The sequence below is a fragment of the Staurois parvus genome, unplaced genomic scaffold (genome assembly GCF_062004578.1).
Source record: "Staurois parvus isolate SC_StPar_1 unplaced genomic scaffold, SC_StPar_1.0 ptg000562l, whole genome shotgun sequence".
NCBI classification, from domain to species: Eukaryota; Metazoa; Chordata; class Amphibia; order Anura; family Ranidae; genus Staurois; species Staurois parvus.
Window position 1 is genome coordinate 1,529,027 of NW_028318358.1, and position 24,774 is coordinate 1,553,800.

General features: G+C 40.2%; 1 protein-coding gene across 6 annotated transcripts in view; it reads left to right on the top strand.

The window, feature by feature from the left end:
* The window catches only part of HDAC7 (histone deacetylase 7), a 424,630-nt gene that overhangs the window by 279,213 nt on the left and 120,643 nt on the right, over positions 1–24,774 (top strand). The window lies entirely within an intron of this gene.

The window sequence follows — 24,774 nt, forward strand, 5'->3', positions numbered from 1 at the left end:
TTCCTTGAGTACTGAGCAGTGGCAGATTGATATCCCACCTGAATGAGCCCAGTGCCAATTCCAGTCTACATGGCTAGTGGCATGGGACCAAGTGAAACTTCTCTGGTAGGTAGCCAACGATCATGTTGGCTGTCTGTTAGGGGAGCATTCTTACCACTGATGTACACAGTATTGTTCCAACTGTCCCCCAAAGTATAGGGCAGCTAGACTGATTACCATTGTGAGAGACCTTTTTTTTTTGCTGACCACAAGTTAACAGGGCATGATTTCCACAAACCACCAACGTAAGGGGCTTTCTATCATTGTCCACCAGTGTGGTATGTACCTGTAGATAGTTTTCATATGAGAGGTTCCCTGAGACCTGAAGATTATTTCACAAAAGTGACATCCATCCCATTCTGCTCTGAATCGGCATGGGATCTGTTCACAGATCCTCAGCTGAATGGACTGGACAGAGCCCTGGTGAATAATCAGTAGCATCAATAAAGAATGGTGGAGCTGCTCAAAGTAACATGATCGAAGAAATCTGAATAATGGTTCTTTCTGGTGTGGTAGTAGAGAACCTAATACATTTATTCAACACCATTTGCTAAAAATGTATGAAATACATGTTAGATTATCCTATATCATTGGCTTTCTTGTGGTGTTGGGAAGTTTGTCACTTTTAGTAAGACAGACATATCATTGGGTTTTAAACGTAACTTTGTGGAACTGACATTCTGATAATATCCTCCTTATCACAAACCCTGCTTCCTTCTCAGTCATAGTTTCTCCAAAAGGGTAACACTCAGGATGCTCATGTTTTGTTAGAAGTCTAATTTTGTTTTATTTTGAGATGAAGGTTAGTTATGCACACCTCAAGATCTTCCCCAGAGATTGTGGGTCATATGTGCAGAGCAAAGCACACAGCTGTTTCTGGCAGTTGAAATTGACGTCAGCTGGATGATTATTCTTTTTTTTATATGTTATTTTGTTTGCTTAGCTTTCTGCAAAAAAGACTACTTTTTGTAGGGCAGATGTGTGTTATATCAGTCAACTTGTTCCTAACTACTAAGTACAGTTGGAGTATACTGTCGGAATACATGGTATAGATCTGCTATTGAAATATCAGATATATTTTTAAATAAAGTGACCCTGTTACTAATATATACAATTTCAATTGGTAGCCCCTGTTAATTTGCAAAATGTATCTTTTATTTAGCACTCATCATTCGGTCTCTACCAGAGCTAATGCCTAGTGCATACAATCAGATAATCAGACAACTTATCGTTCGTTTTTGTTGCATGCTAGTCTCATATCGAAATTGAAGAGGTTACTAAAGTTACGAAAAATTCTCATGCGACAGAATATAATTTTGGAAGTGATGTCATGTATTCTTTCATTTCTGAGAATGCGTGGTCTTGGTCTCTTGCTTTTTACCAAAGAAATACTGTGATTAAATTAAAATCGTTTGCGCTGTTATCTTTTGAGAAAAATGTTCGTGCTTCTTCCTTTGAATATTATTGCATGAACTGTTGTGATCGGCTGTTGAAAGCTGTGTACTAACAATCAGATTATCGTATGATCCCTCCAAAAGTGATTTTTGTCATCTGATTTTCTGATCATGTGTTAGGGCGCTACTGCTGTCTGACATTTCCAGATGTGCCAATGTGTCCCCTGCTGCCTGCTGATTTCTCCCATTCCTACTGAATAACTACTTAACACAGTAGTGATAAAGCAGCTGGCAGGTGAAACCATAGCATGCAACAGGGGACATGCTATCCGACACACCTGGAAGTGTCGGATAGTAGCAGCACCCTTAGCTCTGTAAGGGGACAAAGTATTGACTTCCCAGAAAGGTAACTATTCAATTACCTTTTGCAGTGGGCTGCTGGCTTTTTTATACTAGTTACAGGGTTGCTTCAAGTGCATGCAGCCTAAGTAATGTGTAGCAATTGCGGTATAACTTATTACTTATTAACAGATCACAGCATTGCTTATGATAATGCATTCATCTCACTTTCTTATCAGAAGACTGCTGTCAAATTCCTCAGATATCATCCAGGGTTGGCATCTATTCCTAGAACTAAGATGCTAGTCCCTTAGATGGCACAGTTATGTAACTCACAATGAATAAAAACAAACAAGGGCGCACTCTCATCGTGCATTACCGTGGTATAACACGTAATTTATTAAATAAAAAAGATGTATACTCACAAACCAACGTGATAATGGGCAGTATAGGTGATCCACAAAAACAGTCACAATACAACTGTGTCTAATGATGCGGATAAGCTGACGCGTTTCGGGAGCTGAACCCCCTTCCTCAGATCTCTGAGTTTGTGAGTATACATCCTTTTTATTTAATAAATTACGTGTTATACCACGGTAATGCACAATGAGAGTGCGCCCTTGTTTGTTTTTATTCACCAGTGGTCAGATTTCCCGATCTCAGAAGGGCAGCACCTCTTCGGTTGGCATTTGACAAATCCCTTGGTTTCCATGAAGATTGGAGCGCTGGTTTCGTTTGTTTTTCTTTTGGGATGTAACTCACAATGCCTGCATAGTATGATTTATATTTATTGGAAATGTAAATGATTTCCCAGATCTGCCCCACTGTTGCTGCCTTGCAAACTGCTAGAAAGAAAAATTGCTATATCAGTCCCAGTAAGTGATCACTGAGAGAGGGGAGACTCCGGAAACTTTCCACCTGCAGCAGACTGATGATAACATTCTTCCTTGGTGTTCCTCTCAGCCTAGACACAGTCACTTGGCTGGAGCTTACAGACTTCTTTTTATTGATTGAATTGTTTTATGTTAAGTAATCCTGTTGCTGTACATTGGGCATGTCACATATGTATTGTGTCCAAAACATTTTTTTATATCATTCATAAAAAACCATATAAGACATTTGGAGCAATACTTGTAAACATACAACCTCTACTGTTTTCCAGCATGCACTTCGAAATGTCTCCTGCTACAACGACTTTCCTTCTGCTTGGTTTTTTTCTCTTTTTTTTTTTAAATATACCATCCTTCTCATCTCCTCGATTGTAAGCTCCAAGGAGCAGGCCCCCCTAATCCCTCTTGTATTGAAATGTATTGTTACTGTACTGTCTCCCTCCATAATGTAAAGCGCTGAGCAAACTGCCGGCGCTATATAAGTCCTGTATAATAATCCTTCTATTAAAAGGGTTTCTTGATAAAATGTCCCGGGCCAAGTTGTTTCAAGCTGGGGCACAAATGACAGGCCCAGGTCAACACATTTGTCCATGACCGTGTTCCCTGGAGTAAGTTTGACTGATAATGTGCTTCCATTTTAGTTCATTTATATAAAACCTCTGTTTTATGAATAGCCCATTATTTTAAGGAATGGGCTGCTCCCCAAATCCCTCCTGCTGGGGAGATTTTGTTTCACTTCCTGTCTTGGAGACGCAACAGGATGTGAGCTGAAATCTCCCCAAATTGAGAGGAATTGCAATCTTAGTTGTCACCAAACACTTGCCCCATTGGAACATTTTCCCTCTCCTCTACCTCCTATGTGAACTCATTTTCACCTTTTCTGCTCTTTGTGTCAATGAGCTCCAGGACAAACAGAATAGTGAATCTCCCCAGCAGGGCCAAAACTATTATTATTATTATACAGGATTTATATAGTGCCAACAGTTTGCTCAGCACTTTACAATACACCGGGAGACAATACAGCAACAATACAGTTCAATACAAGAGGGATAGGAGGGCCCTGCTCCTTGGAGCTTACAATCTAGGAAATGCAATACCTTGGCTACACCTTCCCACTGTATCAATAATAAACCCCAAAAAACTTTTACATATTTTTAGGTAAATATTTTGCTACAATCTAAGTGCAAATAAGGCTGTGTTCACACATATGCAGGTGTGATGATGTGTGCATGTTTTTTGTTCATTTTGTTGCATTTAGGGCAGTGCATTTCTTTCAGAGGGCTGCCCTATGTGTGCAAATTGCACCAAAGTAGCACAAACACATTTTTAAATCTTCCCATACCAAAATATACTTTACCATGTGTTTTGGCACACGATTTCGTACGTGCGTGTTAGCAAGGTAGTGGTGTGCTATTGAGAACTAATGGCATGCCTGCAAAAGGGAGGCTTTTTTTTTTTTGCATTCCCACATTGCACAAATGTGCACCTAGCCTTAAGCTCAGTTCAAACTGCCGTGACTTGGGATCCAACTTGTGAGAGCCCAAGTCTCATGACATGTAAAACCCCATGTTACTCAATACTCAGCTCACTACTGAAGTCGCTTCGACTTTAGAAAAGGTTCCGACTTGTGCCCATAGACTTTAATGGAAGTCGCCTCCAAGTTGGATCCTCATCTATATTGATGTGATTTGGATCCGACATTACAGGAAGATAACCCAGACATGCCCTGAATGTTGCGTCAGAGTTGTTTCAAAGTAGTACTCAAGTCACCTGGCAAAGTCGCACTGCAAGTCGTGCGACTTTCAGGTCGTAGTAGTGCGAACCGAGACTTGGAGTGCCATGCAAAGAAAAAATGAAATCCTCCTTCGTGCATTAACAGTGGTGAACTGTCCTTCATTTTCCACTGCTCAATGATCATATAAGCCAGTTGCAATTCTAGGCATCTTTATGCATTAGGTGATCTAGCTGACCTGTTTAAACAGGTAACGTCTGATTTGATTCATGTTTGAAAAGGAATATGTTGACATTTCTCTGAATATGAATTCATCAGAGATTCTGTTTGTATAGTTGAGTAGTACATCTTTCTTTATAGGTTAATTGGAAGCCGGCCCCTTCCTATCGGGCAGGAGTCCATTCAGAAAACAGCGTGGTATCAGGGTGTCACCTAGTAGTAGTTGATTAGTGTGTGAACTCTTGGGTAATAATGCCCTAGGGGTGCTCTGAATATTACATTACCAAGCTTAGTGGCGGTTGTGAAATCTTGCTGCACTCACAAATGAATACACCCTGTATTAACACCTTTTATACTACTATATATTTCTGTACCGGCAGATGAATTTAGAAAACAGGCTGGTATGAACAAGAATTGTTTTTCAAGTACCTATTTAAAGGTCACATCCACCCAGAACAGATATTCTAGTTTTGCGTGTTTGTTTGGGAGTTAATAGAACATGCTGCCTTCTCTTGGGGATTTCAATGGCAGGTTCTTCTCACCACAATTTTCTGTGCCTTCTATGAACTATGGTTGTTATAAGGCAAAGTGACTGCATTTCCTTCACTGATTCTCCTTTTATATATCTAAAATATAGCTCACCATTGCAGCTTACTTCTATTTCTATTTGGAGACTGTATTAGTTTTCTTTTCCTTTTATTTTCACCTTGTGATCCAGTCAGTTGTTTTTCAGCAGAACAAACTGTCCTGCAAATGTAGTAGTTGGAGTGTTTAGAGAAACTATTTGACCTCTAGCAGGGGTGCTTACAATGATCAGCTTTTATTTATCCCCCCCCCCCCAAAAAAAAAAAAAAACTGTTGCTGTAACTGCAGTTTGAGCTGGAACTTGGATTTGTTAGTCTATCTAAATCTGCTAGTACATCCAACACCCCCTCCATCAGACTGACAGTGCTGCAACCAAACCCCTAAGCTCCTTCATCCAGAGTCAAGACACTCCTTTTTTTTTTTCTTTTTTTTATTAAATATTCAACAGGTATTTTTATGGAGACCCCTTTAGTAAATTGGACCCATAATGTTTTAGTAATTTTTGGGTCTAAACTTTAATAATTTCCGCAGGGATACAATACTTCTCTGAGCAGGCAAATAAGCCAAGTAAAAAGCAGGTGCTTGTGACTGATTTCAGAGTATATTTCCCAGAGAGACTAGTAAGGTGCTAATTAATTTTATTAAGGCTTTCTCGGTTTTGTTGTTGACAAGATACTTTAATTAGATTAGTGGTTATATAACCATCATACATAGAATATACAGTGTTCTGCATTTTCCTTGTGTTTCTTTATGGAGAAGACTTCACTGCTTCAGTGAATTAGCTGCTTCTGAATGGGCACAATGTATAAATATCAGGTGATAATGATGAAATACTCCTAAATATAGAACAGATTGGTGTCTTTGAACTACATGAATAACAATACTCTGGGGCTGATTTACTAAAACTGGAGAGTGCAAAATCTGGTGCAGCCCAGCATAGAAACCAATCGACTTCCAGTTTTTTTAATGTAAAAACTTAATTGAACAGGCTGAAGTTAGAAGCTGATTGGCCACCATGCATAGCTGCACCGAATTTTGCACTCTCCAGTTTTAGTAAACCTACCCCTATATTTGATTAAGGTGGTTGTAAACCTCAGACATGAAATATGAACAAAGCACATCCCTCATTAGTGTATACTTGTATTAATCCAGAGCACTAAGTGTAATTTCTGTCTGCTGTTCTGTTCCTGTGCTATAAACAGGAGCCACTTCTGACGAGTTCTTCTGACACCAAGAGAAAAATGGTGACAGGGGAAGGCACAGCCTATGATTGACAGCTTCAGCTCTGTTCTTGTGTGCTGTGTGTGAAGGGCGGTGTGTCCTTTCCCTCCAATCAGCTCTTAGAGTTCTCCTCACTGATTGAACTTTAACTCCCTGCCCCCCTGCTTTTCAGAGCTGAGAGATCCTCTGTAAATTCTGCACTTTGAGTGAATGTAGGAGAAAGACGGCTATAGATAAACAGGTACAACTTATGTAGGAGGATTCGTTTCATCTGTGTATCACCTGAGGTCAGTCATTTCACTGCATATATGCAAAGGTTTACAACCACTTTAATAGTGAACTGGTCTCATCAGAGGTGATGGATAAGAGTGCAGTGATGGAAAGTGATTGGGGAGGGTGAATGTCCACTATAAAACTGAATTTTGGAAAACCATAAAGTCCTCCATCGCAGTGGGACTGCTCCCACAATGCAGGGGTTAAAGAGTAAATACTTGTTTTTAGTTTTGGATGGCATGGAGAGGAGTTAGGATACCTGTCAGTTTCTATTGCTATCTGTGCCCCCATCAGAGATTCCCCCTCTCTATTTGCACTGTTTACTATTTATCATTGAAAGTAAAAGAAAATCCCAAATTTTGGGTTGACCTCAGAACAGTAATAGAGGAGATTCTTCCAATGGGGACACTAGTTCTGTGCACATGTAAGTCTGTGATGATGTATTAGAATTAGGTGCATACTAGTTCATTATGACCTAAACCAGCAGGAGGCACATTATTTTGGCAGTTTTTTACGGGCGGTTTACTACCACTTTAACTGTTCCTTCACTTCTGCAGGCTCCTTCGCACTGCTAGACTGGTCCCTGCAGACTATTCCCCCTGTGTTCTGGTGGTCTTAGGTCCTCTGACATCATCAAGACCATAGCCCTGCAATGGATGTGAGGATGTTGGGAACCAGTCCACAGGTCAAAGCCGAGAAAATGCTGTTTCTTTCCCCTAGACTGAATAGCTGCTAACCTTTGCAATACTAGAACAGCCATACAGCACGGGGGGACTTCTTAGTTTTCTGATGTTTAGCTCTAGACCCCATTCACATGGAGTGATTAGCTCTGTGCCCCATGCAGTTCCATCTTTTACCAGGGGCTGTGTGCATCCTATGCCAGCATCCCATTTTAGTCTATTGGAACTTGCGACTGCATGGACATAGCCGCTGTGTTTCTATATGACATGAGGGTGCGAGTCTCTGAACTCACCCTTTGTGCGTTTAGGGACTTGCTTCCGCATGAACCCGCATGTCATATAGGGACACAGCAACTGTGTCCGTGGAGTTGCATGTCCCAGTAGAATAGAACGGGACCGGTGGCACCTGTGCATCCCCGTGCTGGTAAAAGATGGACCTGCATGGGGAACGGAGCTAATCTCCCCATGTGAACAGGGTTTTGGGCAGTAAACTTGACCATTATCCACAGCCACATGCTTACCCATCTTGGAAATGATTGTGTATTTGTAAATTTGTTGTGGGGATGCATTTACAGCAGGCATGATGAAGGGATCTATGTCTGTTAATGTGGAAATGGAATGGATGAAAATAACGGGCAGGAGAAAATCCCCAGCAGTATGTTTAGCAGTTCCCATGCTGGGAGTTGGTTAAGTCACTTCTTCTAATAAATTTTTTTATTTTTTAAACCAGAAATCCGCATTTGGCACATGAATGGTTAGTTTTGGAAAACCAGCTGTCAGTCCAAAGTATTTTCATGAGGTTCTTGCGTAGACCTACATATAGTTTATTGAGTTCTTGTCACTTGTGGTGTGACAGACTGAATTACTTAGCGTGGTAGTAAAGTCGTTTTTTCCACTTATACCTTCAGGTAAGCCTATAATACAGCTTACTTGTAGGTACTGTAAATATTGCCTAAACTTGCACCATTTAGGAGATATTTACTTGAAAATGACACCGGCGCATGCGCTCTGAAGGAATGGCATGTCCGTACTGCTCCTTCAGAGCTGAGTGCAGTAAAAAGTGACTCCCGCGCATGCGTAGGAGTGACGTCATTGTGGCTCAGCCATTCAACCCGCTGCCGCTGGAGCCTGCAAACCCGGATTAAGGAAAGGGTGAAGATGGAAGCCCTGGTAGTGGTGACAGCGTGTCACTGGATGGCTTCATTTTAAGGTAAGTTTCACACAATGCACTAGTATGCGATGATACTAGCACTTTATGACGTTGTCTTGCAGGGTTTTTTTTTTTTTTTTTTTAAAGGTCGCGGTTTACTATGACTTTTACTTTCCCCTAGTTTCTGCTCACTTCAGTTATCCAAAATTATATTGGGGTAAAATGTTTTTTCTTTTCTTGCTAACCGTATTAGATGGTTGGGGAGAAACAGGTGAGGGTTAATTCTGCTGGTTACCAGATGATCCTGGAAATGGACGAGAGTTTGCTGCCTTTCATCTGCCTGGTATTTATATATTCAGCAAAGAGGCGCCCGTCTCTAAATGATGAGGGATGCCTTTTGAAGACGTCCTTGCTGCATGATCGGTATGTGCCCTAGTAGTCTGCCTGCAATTGGATATGTCCTGATATGTCCGCAGGGTAAGAGGTTTATTTACCATCTCTCTCCAGGACAAGTAGTTTGTGTGTACCCATCAACCCTGTCTACTGAATAGAATGTCCATATGTCGTTTTGTAGAGAGGAGTCTGATGATGATAGAAATGTCTTCAATTACATCATTATAAACTTCATATAAACAATATTACCCTGTAGCCGCGTAGCAGGCACACTCCAATGCTTCACAAAACGCTTAGAACACCATAGCCCCCCCAACAGAGAAAGTGAGGCCACCTACCTGGCTACTCAGTTTGGCAGGGGTGTCTGAAACTCATGATTGGCTAAACAGAATGGCAAATAATTTAGCAGTTCACACCTTCATGTGTTGACATTGTACATTTAGTTGTTTAGCTGGAGTTATCTTGAATATGCTAGGCTGTAATGCACTCTACATTTTCCTGTGTACTGTACCCTTGCAGGCCATTCACTTTTTCATCTCGTGCACTGTCCTTGTATGGTTATCTGTTTCTTCATGTCAGAGAATACCATGATGTATTAGTTCTAAAAGATCATTTATACCAAAATAAATGATTGGATAACTTATGTCCTATTGATGTTGTAGTTTAAAACAGAACTACGCTGTATCTAAGCACCGCAAACCAAAAGTGAGATTTCATTTATTTTTAATATTCAAAGCAAACTCATCCATCCATGCCTTCATGCTTTATATTTCTGGGCAATCACTTTGAAAAACACCCCCTAGCATTTCTGGCTGTGGCCATCTTCAGCAAGGGCAGATGATTAATGTAGCAATTATTTCCTGCAATCCATCTGCCCTTAGCTCAGTCCTGAAGACTCCTAGGATGTATGACATCATTTGCCTAGGCATGGAAACTGGAAATTAACTACAGAAATGTAAAAACAGATTCAAAATGGTCAATGTTGATTGAGATAGTAAAGTTGCGCGTTAATGATTAGCTGAATATTACCAGTTAAAGTAGTATTACACCCTCTACTTAAAGCGGAACTTCACTCTCTCAATCAGCATTGACTATTTGTTATTCCAAATGCTTCTAGCATTAGTAAATAGATGGGAAAGTATATCATATTTACTTGTTTTACATTTTTTATTTTTTTTACTTCCTGCTTTCATATATCCCAGGAGTCTTAGGAAAGGGATTTCTCAACTAAGCACATCCTTCTGCTTTAGCTAAGGGCAGGTGAATTCCAGGAAGAAAATGCTACATGAATAATCTGCCCTTACTTAAAATGGCCAAGGCCAGAAATGCTAGGGGCTGTTTTTTAAAGTGATTTATAAAGCATGGAAACATGAATGGATGGGAGAGTTTGCGGTCAATATTAATGATAAAATAAATAGCACTTTTTGTTTGTTGCTCTCAGATGCAGTGTAGTTCTGATTTTAAAATTCATACAATATCTTCATTAAATACATTTTAAATCTGTTGATTTGTCCATATAAGATTGATACTGCTGACCTTTTTGTGTGGAGCACTCCTAAATACCCCTAGTACTCCCACCCCTAAATATAGTTTGGGGAGTTTGCACACTCTTGCTCATGGCCACTGTCATGGCACTTGACAGGTACAGAGTCTTCTGCTGGTCTCTTCTGCGCTGGGCTGTCAATCAGTAGCAGGTTGGCAGATGACCTCTCCTCTTCATCACCAGCCTCTGTGCCAAATGCATGTTGGTGCCCAGAATGGCTGAGCGTAGCTGTGTAGTCCTTGGGTAGAGAGTGCCATGCTGCGATGGCTCCATAGAGACACCACTAGAGATGGGAGCACTGCAGCTAAGAACATTTAGTTGGGGAGTAGAAACATACGCTCCTGTGAAAGATGGGAGTGACTGCAAAGAACAAGGATTAGCAATCCAGGTTTAATTTAAGTGTATTTTTTAATTTTTTAGATACTAGGTTTAATAACTTTTAAACATGTTTAATAATGTTAAAGTATATGTAAAGGCAAGATGGTTTTTTTGTTTGTTTTAGGTAGTGGAGAAGGGTTAGATCCTCTGTCAAATTTTTATTGTTCCATTAAAGGTGTCACCAGAACAAGAGCTGAAGGGAAATCTTCTAATGGGCACAACTGTCTTAGGCTAGGTTCAAACCTATTCAGTTTGTGTTTGATCTGTTTCTGCAGTGTGTTTTGTGGTGCGTTTTTACACATGCATTTTTGCCACGTTTTCATGCATTTTGCGTTTTTTTTTTAATTGTTGCTAAACAGATTAAAACGCAAAACACTTCACATGCTTTTCTGCAGCATCTCCATTGAAGTCTATAGAACCAAAAACGCAATGTTTTAAAAAAAAGTCCCTGACTCTTTCCAACAAATGCACTGGGTGAAAACACGGAGATGTGAACCTGTCCCATAGGAAATCATATTAAATGGACTGCTGTCTATCTATCTCTGATACTAGATAGATAGATAAACATGAGAGAAGATATAGCTCAGGAAAGAGGATGTGGATGGAGGAAAATGGGATGGGGGGAGGGGTAAATAAATATTGGGGTAAATGGAATGTGTATATGTGAAATATTTTTATAAATGTGTTCTTTTTTGTACTGGAAAATCAAATAAAAGTTAAATAAAAAAAAATTTGAACTGCTGTGCATTTTGGCAAAATGCTGCAGAAACGCATAGGTGTGAACCTAGGGTAAAGGGAGAATTGTCTTCACTTTTTAAAAATGTTTTTCACTTCCCATTGTGTCTCAGGGACAGGAAGTGAAGGCAAATCTGCCTATTGGTAAGCAGCCAGCAAAAAAAAAAAAAAATAAGTTGACGGGTTTAACTCTTCCCCAGTCTAACAAAACTAAAAAAAGGTTGGAACTATGTATATACTTTTGAGTACTGTCCGTGATACTTTTTTTATTTGCACTAACAGACAATTTTGAGGACAAGTTTTCGGGGAATGCCCCCTTCTTCAGGTCCAAGCAGTACTGATCACAAAGGTATATACTTTAAAACCTTTCCCAGTTGTCCTGCGGATGGACAGCAGTAAATGTGTAGCCCAGGAAATGTACTTGTGACCATCCTGTCCAACTCATTGTACTGACTGAAAGCATTGCGTATCCAGAGCAGGATAGGGGAAGCTCCTGTTACCAGATGGGAGGCGAGATCTTTTTTTTTACTTATCTGTGTTCAGCAGTGACAGGAGATGTGCGATCAACCATCTTAATTTTCAAAATTCTTGCCAATTTTTCTAAAATTGCAAGTTATACCGTGTGGCTGCTTTAGATACAGTAAGCACTTATTGTATTTTTTTTTAGCAAAGATTTTTTGGAAGGAGAGTGAGGTGTTGATCCGGTGTGCAATTTCTTACAAACCTTTTGAGTATTGGTGTTTTTGAATGTCAAGAACTCGCCACTCATCTCATTATATCAGGAGTTTTCAAGGGAAGGATATTGCTAAGTAACTTAAGACATATCACTTAACTCCCAGCCTGACCCCGTCCCCCGACATATGGCTGGTTCATTCTCTAGCATGGGACATACCTCGGCACCACTATTCTTTATGGCATTGTGCTGGGTTTAAAGTGTTTGTTTGGCCAATTTTAGTTTAGCCGTTGTAGGAAAGGAATAGAACCACTGTCAGGTTTTTACTGCTATCTGTAGCCCAAGCTTTCAGGACCATCTGGCTCAACAAACTTTGATTGGAAAATCGACTAAAGCTTGGTACACACTATAACAAAAATGGGCAAACGATCGTCTGGCTTTCTTCGATGTTTCACAGCAAGTCAAACCCAAGGATGGTTCTAATTGTATGAAAATTCTTAAACGACAAAGGCTGTCTTTGACTTAGAAACTTTGTAGCGTAGACTAGTGCTTCTGATCATTCACAGGCTTTTGTATCTGATTTTTCTTGTACAAAAATGGTAAACGTTAAACAAAAATTGTTAATTCTGTTAATGCATGAGAAAAAATATGTAGTTTGTCCCTTTGGAAATTTTCATTTGCAAAGTCTGAATCGGATGTCGAAAGCTGTGTACACACTATACGTAAACAAACAATCAGTCCTGGTACAGTATTTTTCTTCTAGTTTTCTCATAGTGTGTACCCAACTGAAGTCACTCGTTCATGTCTCACTCTTGGTGATTCTTTGGGTCGGCTCGCTCCACATTTTTCGACCTTGTACAGCTTCTTTTAGTCGTTTTATGCTTTGGCTACTGCAGGAGCAAAACTCAGAGTGCACTTAAAGGTGCCATTTTCCTTTAAATGTGGAGTCGGCAATCAGTTTGGTGCTTTTACTGAGAAATGATTTCATATTCAGCCTTCTTACTTCTCTATTTTTACTCTCAAAAACAAGCTTTGAAAGCCTCTGGGGAACAGATTGCAGCGTATCATTCCCAGAGACCCATTTTAGGCCAATAACATCTGACTGCTGTGCGTTGTGACTGCTGCCTTAAATCACCAGCAGATTGAGCCAAGCTCTGGGAAAGGCTCCGGCCTATCTCGGGAACCAGGGGGTCTATTTTCGAAGATTGACTTGACAGAGGAAGACGTCATGTTGTTGACCCTGCCTCAGCTTTGAAGTAAAAATAGCTGCTTGTTCCCTTGAGTGCTAAGTGGTATTTAATTAGATGGTCCTCCCGCTCTGGCATTACAGTTAAACTAATCCCACAGTCAATGTTTTTTTTAGATTCACCTGATAAATACAGTGTTGGTTAAAATGGAAGGAAGATGATCACAAGCTAATTTAAAATGTTGCAGCATTTATTACGTTGCCAGTAATTTCAGAAAAACAGCATTTCATTCATAGGAAAAATACTGTTTTTTATGCTGTTCAAATTTTTGAGAAACTAGGAATCATGTGTAGAGTCTTCTGCTCAGCTGTCATGGATGTCAGTGGTGGGAGGGGCACAGACACAACATGGATTCTGGAGGTCTGCTAATTTACAGATTATCAGTTCTCCCTTCTTAAAATGTGTTACCCCAATATTTTGTTTTCCTGATATATGTCTGTTATATCATGTGCTTGTGTTAAAAAAAATATACTGTTCTCTTTGTATTGCTTCCCTTGTGTGAAATACCTGGTGACCTTGCCACACCCCCTGCTTTTCTATTTCAAATTGTCCACGCCAGGCCTGGTAGCACATCCTTCCCAGCGTGGTCAGTTTTCTGGCTTTGCTGGGAGCACAGCCTGTCTGTCCTCCATTGGTCAGACTTGTGCTGACATCCCCCTCCCTCTCTTACACAGCTCTTCACTGGGAAGATCAGTGTACTGCTGTTTCTGTGCCTCCTGCTGACAAGCCCCCCAGCAGTCTCCATCTCTCTAAGTCCCTTATGCAGCTGAGAAAAGGGTTATGTGATCACTTGTAGAAAAAGAAAAACAGGATTATCTATCTAACTATCTACACAGTATACACTATATTGCCAAAAGTATTGGGACACCCCTCCAAATCATTGGATTCAGGTGTTCCAATCACCACAGGTGTATAAAATCAAGCACGTAGGCATGCAGACTGCTTCTACAAACATTTGTGAAAGAATGGGTCACTCTTGGGAGCTTGGTGAATTTGAGCATGGTACTGTGATAGGTTGCCACCTGTGCAATAAGTCCATCCGTGAAATTTCCTCACATAGTTAGTATGGCTGAAAAGAGACAAAGGTCCATCTAGTTCAACCATAAAAAAATTATCACAAAAAATAATTTGTGCTAGTAAAAATATATCCGTGAATCAAAAAAATATAAAAAGATGCTAAAATAAGAAATGTTCAAATAAATAGTCCCCACTTTGAAATATGTGACACAAAAAAACGTGCACAAAAATATATAAATGTGACCATACCACCACCAAAAATGCTGAATAAACTCACCAGAGCTTGATCGATGTGACGTCATTACGTTTTCCTATGAGCTACTGCGCATGTGCCGAGTAGCTGGGTCCATTTTCTGTGATTGCTGTATGCTGTTGACGCTGGTGTCGGCTGGGACACCTTTTGAGTTAAGTGCAATGAGAACCTAATAAAGGAAGCTGTTTTTTATAATACTGCACCATGAAGTTCTTTTGTTTCTTCCGAGTGTCTGGCATTTCCCTCCTTGGATACGATTAAGGGTGGCTCTTTTGGAGAAGTGGATTTTCTTGGTGATATCTGATTTGAAAGCATTTGCTCCATCTGAAATTGATCTATGTGGATCTGGGTTCTGCTGAATATCATTCTCTGAAGATACATCTATGAATGACCTATCACTCTATTAACACTACCGCTCCCAGAGCAATACAAGTTTTAGTTTTAGAGCTCTGGTGAGTTTATTCAGTATTTTTGGTGGTGGTATGGTCACATTTATATATTTTTGTGCACGTTTTTTTGTGTCACATATTTCAAAGTGGGGACTATTTATTTGAACATTTCTTATTTTAGCATCTTTTTATATTTTTTTGATTCACAGATATATTTTTACTAGCGCAAATTATTTTTTGGGATATTTGTTACACTTTATTCATTTATGGTGATTTTTTGCAGCTGGTATATCATAATAAGTGGTTTATATATATATTTTTTCCTCTTTCCATAGGCGCCATTATATATTTTTCCATTCATAAAAAAAATTATATATATAATTATGTATATATATATATATATATAAAATCCTATAACCACAGTTGATCCAGAGGAAGGCAAAAAGACCCAGTGAAGCATTTTCCAATTTGCACCTGCAGGGGACAAAATTCCTTCCTGATCCCCTGAGAGGCAATCGGATATTTCCTGGATCAATTCTACCTCTAAATGAATTTCCTTGCTGCTAAATATTCTACAGTCAACTGTTAGTGGTAGTATAACAAAGTGGAAGCAACTGGGAACAGCAGCAACTCAGCCATGAAGTGGTAGGTCACATAAAATGACAGAGCGGGGTCAGTGCATGCTGACGTGCACAGTGCGCAGAAGTCGCCAACTATCTGCAGAGTCAATAGCTAAAGACCTCCAAACTTCATATGGCCTTCACATTAGCACAACAACATTGCGTAGAGAATGGGTTTTCATGATTTACATCACCGAGCCTTACATCACCAAGTGCAATGCAAAGCACCAGATGCAGTGGTGTAAAGCATGCCGCCACTGGACTCTAGAGCAGTGAGGATGTGTTCTCTGGAGTGATGAATCACGCTTCTCTGTCTGACAATCCGATGGACGTGTCTGGGTTTGGTGGTTGCCAGGAGAATGGTACTTGTCTGGCTGCATTGTGCCAAGTGTAAAGTTTGGTGGAGGGGGGATTATGGTGTGGGGTTATTTTTCAGGGGTTGGGCTTGGCCCCTTAGTTTCAGTGAAGGGAATTCTTAAGGTGTCAGCATACCAAGACATTTTGGACAATTTGATGCTCCCAACTTTGTGGGAACAGTTTGGGGATGGTCCCTTCCTGTTCCAACATGACTAGTGCACAAAGCAAGGTCCATAAAGACATGGATGAGTGAGTTTGGGGTGGAGGAACTTGACTGACCTGCACAGAGTCCTGACCTCAACCCGATATAACACCTTTGGGATGAATTAGAGCAGAGACTGTGAGCCAGGCCTTCTTCTCTGACATCAGTGCCTATCACAAATGCCCGTCTGGAAGAATGGTCAAACATTCCCATAGACTCACTCCTAAACTTTGTGGACAGCCTTCCCAGAAGAGTTGAAGCTGTTATAGCTGCAAAGGGTGGGCCAACTCAATATTGAACCCTATGGACTAAGACTGGGATGCCATTAAAGTTCATGTGCGTGTAAAGGCAGGCGTCCCAATACTTTTGGCAAAATAGTGTGTGTATATACACACAAATGTCTTGCCTTGTACTTCCATTTTAAACTGAATGGGTTGTTTTTCAAGGTGAGGGTTCACATACGCCTAAAGAATCTCAGACAAGATAAACCTATATTTAAGACATAATATACAGTAGGCTATTATAATATTATGGGGTATAGAATATTTTTTTTTCCAGATTTGTGTGCATCATAATGAATGAGTACAGTAGTACAGCATGGGTGCAGTGATTTTTTTTTTCTGGGCTTAGATTTTAGGAAGCAAAATACAGGGTATGTTTATAGAGTATGAGCATAGTACTGGTTTCATTTGCATATGAGCTGAAGGCACTGATGCTTTTAGACACATGTTCACTTGTGCATACAAATGACATTGTTAGCAAATATTAGTTTTTCAGTTGCTATTTTGAGAAATTTGCAAATCAGTGATGGCTTGTATGTGCCTACATTATTACTGCTAAATTTGGAAACGTTCTCTGTATTGCTGGCCATATACAAGCTGGTGTTCTGGCATTAGCAACCTGCTTTCAGTAGAAAAAAAAATGTAAAATGTTAAGTCACTCAGAGCTGCGGAAGGGACGTTTTTGATACTACCAGGAAATGCAGTGGCTCGAGACTTGGGGGACCCTAAAAATGGATTGTCCCCTGAGGTGCAGGTATTACAGAGCCTTGATCCACACATGAGTGATTTGAAACACGTTTCCAGAAGCTCTTCAGTGTTGTCGCTCATGCTTTGTTCACACCAGTGTGTTGCAGAAACGTGCGCAAAACTGTGCTTTCCTACAGCACACAAAAACACACTGCCCCTTTGCAGATGTGCTGCAGTACTATTAAGGCTCGTTCACACCATGGTGCAGAGACGCCAGTTTTTCTGAACATAATCTGCAAGGACGCAATGAAATCAATTGTTCTCAATGTGTCCTGTTCACACAACACTATCATCACATGCAGATTTTTTTTCTGCAACGTGTAATAAACTCATTGAAGCGTGCATGAAAACTGTTGGAAACAGATGTGCAGATTTCACTTGCAGAGACATTATTATTATTATTATACAGGATTTATATAGCGCCAACAGTTTGCTCAGCACTTTACAATATAACGGGAGACAATACAGCAACAATACAGTTCAATACAAGAGGGATAGGAGGGCTCTGCTCCTTGGAGCTTACAATCTAGGACATCCGTTTTTCTGCACGTATGGTATGAACGAGCCCTAAAGTTTTACTAAACCCAGGACCCCGCATTCGCTATCTCTAGTCTCCCACAGTACACAGAACATGGAAGTGTAATTATTTCAGTAAATATGAGCTTCTAGATACCTTTTTTCTTCAACAGTTATAGCAGTTTTGTGATTTCTATCAGTGTCCAGCTGAGCACTGGTTAAAGCTTGTAGGAGGAATTTTAATTCTCCCATGATTGTCCTATGAGGCTGCAGGACCTCTGACCCTCTGTCTGGACAGTGCTGATTGGCCCCTGTGCTGATCACATGCAATCTTCCAAGAAAAAAAAAAAACTTTCTAGCAATACACACCAAACTGAGTATGTGCAGCTTGCCCCCAAGGCTCTGTTCTATCAGGAAATAGATTGGGGACAGTAGAAGAAGGGGAGGATCAGATAAGACCGGATCAAACATCCTTTTACATAAAAGGGGGAGGATTAAGCCATTAGGTTCCATAGTGAGTATTACAAGCATACTTTACTGCATATAGAGACTGATTTTACTGTTGTGGGTTTAGTAACACTTTAACTCTTAATGGCACCCCCATGCATTTTGCAAATCCATGCGCCAATATACAGCTGCACGCAGATTTTTTCCTTGCACATAGGATAGCCCATCGAAATTATAGGCTGTGCTAAACACGACACGTGCAAACGCACAATAAGGTGCACTTGGTTGCATCTCCTGGTGTGAGCCGGGCCTTCGATTTTCATGTTATTCTATCATGTTCTTTCACATCTGAGCAATGTGCTGGCACTCAGCTCTTAGATAACGTACATGAGATTCTTTGAGGCATAATTGTATGTTTTTAGCCCAAATAGACTTTAGTGGGAACCCCTTAAGAAATCTTGTGATTTCGCACCCAACAACCACCTCCTCCTTAGTAAATAGCTTTGTACTGCCTAGAACATAAAACTCAAGACTGACAATTTGCCAGAAAAAAAAACAAAACTTCAAACCGATCGAAGACTGTGACGCTCAAATGCGAATGTAGCCTGAATGTCTGAATTGTATCGCCACAGTCTGGTCTGTATAGTGTTGACTTTGATGAATACTTGGAGGATATTCTGATACAGTGTATACCTAAACCCTCTCCCTGTAAAACGACCCACACAGTGTAAAATAGAAATGAACAGCAAAACATTTGTGAGCACATATAGAAAACATAAATACCCCCCCCCCCCTTTTTTATGTGCAATCACATTCCCTCTGTTATTAGCCGCATAAGGCGCTCAGAGAGCTGGGGGAGGAGAAACAGCTGGTCTGGCATGGAGTGGCAAGTAAGCAGAAGTCTGATCATTGGAGGAGAGCAGACTCAGCACAGCTAGAGAACTGATCATGCTGTGCTCCCATGCGTAGTGTGGTCAGTTTTTAATAGGAACGCAGAGGGACTGGCAGGAACACCATTGATTTCACACAAAAAAGACATTACAAAGAGAACAATATACTTTTTCATACAAGTACATGGTACAGCAGGCACATATCAGGAATAGGAAATGTTGGGTTTACATATTCTTTAATAATTGAGTCACTGACCCAAAACGTGCATGCAGATCAGGAGTTCTGAATTTTACTTGTTGCAGGTTTGTTCTTGGTAAGTTATCAAGACTAGAAACAGCCAAGCAAAAAGCATCTTCCTAAGAGTCAGTAATGGTAGTCCCTGTGTTTCTTTCTGTATAGGTGCTTTTTGAAGGCTGGACAGGTCAGTTGAAGGTTTTTGGAGAAGACGTGAGACCCCCCCCCCATTACAAGTGAGAAATCGCTAGAATTGTAACATTCAGAAATAACTGGGCAGCACAGTGGCTTAGTGGTTAGCACTTCTGCCTGGCAGTACTAGGGTCTTTGGTTCAAATCCCAACCATGGCACCACCTGCCTGGATTTTGCGTGTTCTCCCTGTGCCTGCATGGGTTTCCTCCGGGAACTCCAGTTTCCTCCCACACTCCAAAGACATGCTGGTAGGTTAATTGGACCCTGTCTAAATTGTCCATAGTATGTGTATGTATGAATGTGAGCTAGGGACCTTAGATTGTACACCCCTTGAGGGATAGGGACTGATGTGAATGTACAATATATATGTAAAGTGCTGCGTAAATTGACAGCGCTATATAAGTACCTGAAATAAATAAATAACTTTCTACCTATAACTATCCTGTTGTAGTGCAGAATGAGCTGGCACTCCTGTGAATCATCCTGCCCTAGTATACAGAAATTCCCATGTGTTTTGTGACACTGTTGTTCTTCTTGCAGAGTTTTGCAATAGTCGTCTGACTGGCATGATGCGTCTGTGCTCCTCTGCCTGCAGGAACTGCTGTAAGCTGGGAGAGTCAGGCCTGCCAGTCAGAGCTTGCCGCTTCCCAGCCACAAACGCACAGTAGTCACGCTGCATCTCGCCATTGACGTGTGAATCGCCTTTTTTTTTATCTCCCAGTCTAGGGCTTCCCTACGTCATTACAATCAAATAAATAGAAGAGCCTGTTCTGCTTTCTTCTGAAAACTGAAGACATACAGACGATTTTCATTAGGGAACAGGGCTTGTCCTCAGCTATTAACTAGCGCAGTGCCGGACAAGAAGTTGCGAAGCTATGCTTTTCCCTGTTTAATAATTTTTATAGGGGCAATTAAATAGTATAGTTTATTCTGTAGGACTTTAAAATTAGGTGGCTTCACCAAAAATTAAAAAGGGCTCTGCTTACAATCTAGGTGGGTGATGTAGTTATCTTCTTACACTACTTCTTACTTTGGGACAGTAAAAAAAATCCTGCTTGTTGAATTGTTATGGATTCCAGCAAAGTACATCTTCCATAGAAAAAAATGGTAGTGTATGTATTACGCACCACTTACAAAATTCCACAACGTGAACATAGCCTTCTAAAAATAAGATGCAAATGTGTCATGCTCCAATTATGCAATATAAATCACCTACAAGTGCTAATATTCTAATAAAATGAATCCCCTTAATATTGCGCTAAATTCAAACACATGATAAATCAACTTTGAATAAATATAAGTTAATAAAATTTGTGAAAAATTAAAGATCCAAGTTCTTGTGATAAAAAATTATATAATAAATCCACCATGTGAATAATAATGAAACTAAAATTAATAAATAAAAAAATATAAAAATCGCATCTCCCTGACGAAGCCACGTGACCCGGTGGTGCAACGCGTAGGGGAGGGGCTCTGACATCACCAAGCACTCGGGAATCAGACTGCGAGTATGGGAAGTGCCTGTGTGGTTTCCTCTAGGTACTCCGGTTTCCTTACACACTCCAAAGCCATTCTGGTAGGTTAATCGGCTCCTAGTTGGCCCTAGTATGTATGAATGTAAGTTAGGGACCTTAGATTGTATGCCCCTTGAGGGTTAGAGGCTGATGTGAATGTACAATATATATGTAAAGCACTGCGTAAATTGAAAGTGCTATATGAGTACCTGAAATAAACAATACATGAACTGTAATGGATTGGGAATCTCGTTTGACTAAGGGCTGGCCCATACCATAGGCTCAATGCAAGGGCACACAGATAAAACGTTGGTTTTCAATGTCGCCTGTCCACACCATACCCCTGTGTTGAGGGTTGCTGTGCTGCATAACAATCTGCAGTTTTTTTCAAAGTGCAACTCATGGCACAACACTGCATGGTACTGCAGCGTGCTGTGCATAGACGCAAATAAAATGCCATTTCTAAAAAAATGCACACACTCTTCCTACACAAAGTAAACCAGTGTGCGTGTGTTTTAGCTGCCAGCTCTTGTGAACGAGCCCTAACACCGTAGCTGATACAAAAAACATGTAACTGCCTATGTCTAAGAACAAGCTGATGTCATACGCATGGTTCCAGGCAGGCTTTAATATAAAACTGCAACCAAATTTCTTTCTTTCTTTTTATTTTAATTTCAGAAAGAGCAGAGAAGTACTCAAACATTTGTCAGGTTTTTGCTGTCTTAATTCTTTGAGTTCCCAATAAAATTTCTCTTCACCAGTTATGTGTTCCTCAAGACCAGGGGTGGACTGACAACTCATGGGACCCCCTGGCAATAGGGGATCATGGGGCCCCTGTGTCCTTGCCCAAACTCAAAAAAGCCTATGAAAAAGGTACCAGGGGCATCTCATGGGGCCCCCTACTGACCACAGGCCCTCAGGCAGTGCCCAAGTTTCCAAATGGTCAGTCTGCCCCTGCTCAAGACAAGAAGTAAAGGGTCACATATTGCCATAAAAACCTGATGGCAGATCTGACCCTTGTACACTTTATCCAAAATGTAAACCTTAAATGTTGTGGCTAGAGCTCCACTTTAACAGCAGTTTTATTTTTTTATTATTATTATTATTATTATACAGGATTTATATAGCGCCAACAGTTTGCTCAGCACTTTACAAAATGAAGGTAGACATTACAGTTACAATACAATTTGGTACAAGAGGAATCAGAGGGCCCTGCTCGTTAGAGCTTACAATCTAGGAGGAAGAGTTGAGTGATACAAAAGGTATAAATAAATAAATAATGACATTCTTGCCTAGACTAGAATGGTGGAAGTTGGGAGGGGCCAGGCCTAAAGTTTTAACCCCCCCTTAAAAAGAAAAGGGGGTGGTTTAAATTGCAGAGGGTAGCAGCAGTGCCCTGTGACTTAATTGATCTTGGGGGAAAGGTGTGCTTTAACATTTATGCAAACCATTGCCTTGTAAAACAACCCATTCAGTTAATAATGGAAATAAAAGGCAAAATGTGTGTGAATATATTAGAGAAAACATTGTAAATACCTTATTTTTTTCTTTTTCATAAGTGATCACAAAACCCCTGTTTGCAGCTGTATAAGGGGCTTAGAGAGGTGGGGGTGGAGACTGCAGGGGATGTGTTAGCAGGAGATATAGAAACAGACTTATATTGATCTTCCCAGTGAATAGCTGTGCATGGGGGCGTGGCCATTGGAGGACAAACAGTCTGTTCTGTCAGCACAGCCTTAAAACAGACCACACTGGGAAGGATGTGCTTCCATGCCTAGCGTGGTCAGCTTGAAAAAGGAAGGCAGACGAACCAGAATCGTCAGGTATTCCACACAAAGGAAGTAATGCAAAGAGAAAAGGATACTTTTTAATGCAAATACATGGTAGAACAAACACATGTCAGGAATATGAAATGTTGTGGTAAAATATTCTTTAAACTCCCAAAATTGAATTTTAATTGTAATTCTAATTTTTGGAGTGTACACGTAGCTTGGATAAATAGGAATTCCTAAAAAGTGGTTTGAAGGGCGGGCTTTCTGCATCTTACTTCATATGGTTGTGTGAATAAAGGCACATTATCAATAAGGATATATGTGGACTTACAGGGAAGCAAGCTGTGTGATCACAAACATTTGCAGCTAGCTATACCATATTTATATATATACTGCAACGTCTTATTTATTTGGAGTGTATTATAAAACTGTTTAAAACCCCATAAACATGATGAGAATATTGGATGAATGATCTTTTTTTGGGGGTTTTTTTTTTTGCATGCTAGTCTCATATTGAAAGTGAAGAGGTTACTAAAGTTATGAAAATTCTTGTACGACAGAATAATGTATTGTATTGTATTTTCGGACGAAAACTGTACTGTTTAAAGGAAAATCGCACGATCTGGTAATGTAAAAAAAAAAACTTTCACGCTTGTCCCTTCAAATAATTTCAGATGAAAGCTGTGTACTAAAGATCAGATTATTGTACGAACACTTTGAAAGCGGGATTTGTCGTACGATTTTCTGATTGTGTGTACTAGGCTTTAGGTTTTCAAGCAGATGGAAGGGAGTTTCACTATACATGTCTGTAATTGTCTGTCTAATGTTGTAAGAAATATTGAATTCCCTGATAAGATATCAGTACAAATTGATGTTGACAAGTAATATTGTCCTATTTATAGCATGGCCACCTTTGTGTGATGACAGTGTAACTTTGCCTTTGCAATTAAGACATTAAATAACATTCATGCAGGATTTTCAGTGGTTTCCTTTTCAAGTGGAAATACTTTTCTAGTAAAAAAAACAAAAACAAAACAAAAAAAAAACATGTACGGGAATTGAGGATTGTGAAAATTCCCCAGCTCCAGGTTTGGGCATTCCCCATTGTGTCCTGTGCTATAGTAGGGTAGACTATGCCTAATTGGTCAGCATTTGTCTCATTGTTTGTAATAATAGTTTCATATCCTTCAAGTCTCTGAAAGCTCGTGACTGAGTGACATCTTTGTAAATCTGGGTTCCATGGGGTCACTGGAGAGAACTCATGAGGCTAGCAAAATTGCTTTTTGCCTAAAAACAGTCTGTCTATGCTGCAGTCCTATTCTGTAAGTGACAGCCAATTAGAAGCGAGCTTACTGTAGTAAAAAAATATTTCTAATTGGTTGCTGTGGTTGTTATATAGCATCATCTTGCTTTGCAGTGCCACATTAAATCAGATCTATGATTTAGTCCATGCACAGCAGAATTGGCCTCATTTGCCAAAGTGTCAAATAGAAGAGCCATTAGCGGTCTGGAACAAACAAGAGTGGTATATGGGCTTCTGTGAGCCAAGTATATGTAAACCCAAAGTATATGTAAACCCAAATGTCATAAAGGTGTTGATATGTTAATGTAAGTTCAAATGTCATTTTCAGTATAAATAAAAGTGCAGCTTTCATTAAAATAAAACCTGGTGATCCTTGGTCATGGAGGTCCTTGTTCAGGCATTTCCTGTTATAGGCTGACAATCTGTCCTCCAATTATGCTGCTGCGGTGTCACAAGAGGCTTCCAAGGGAGACAAGTTGTCATTTCAACCCACACACACCAGTGGACTATGCCTATGTAGTCTCCATCTGAAATGCTTTGCAGCCAT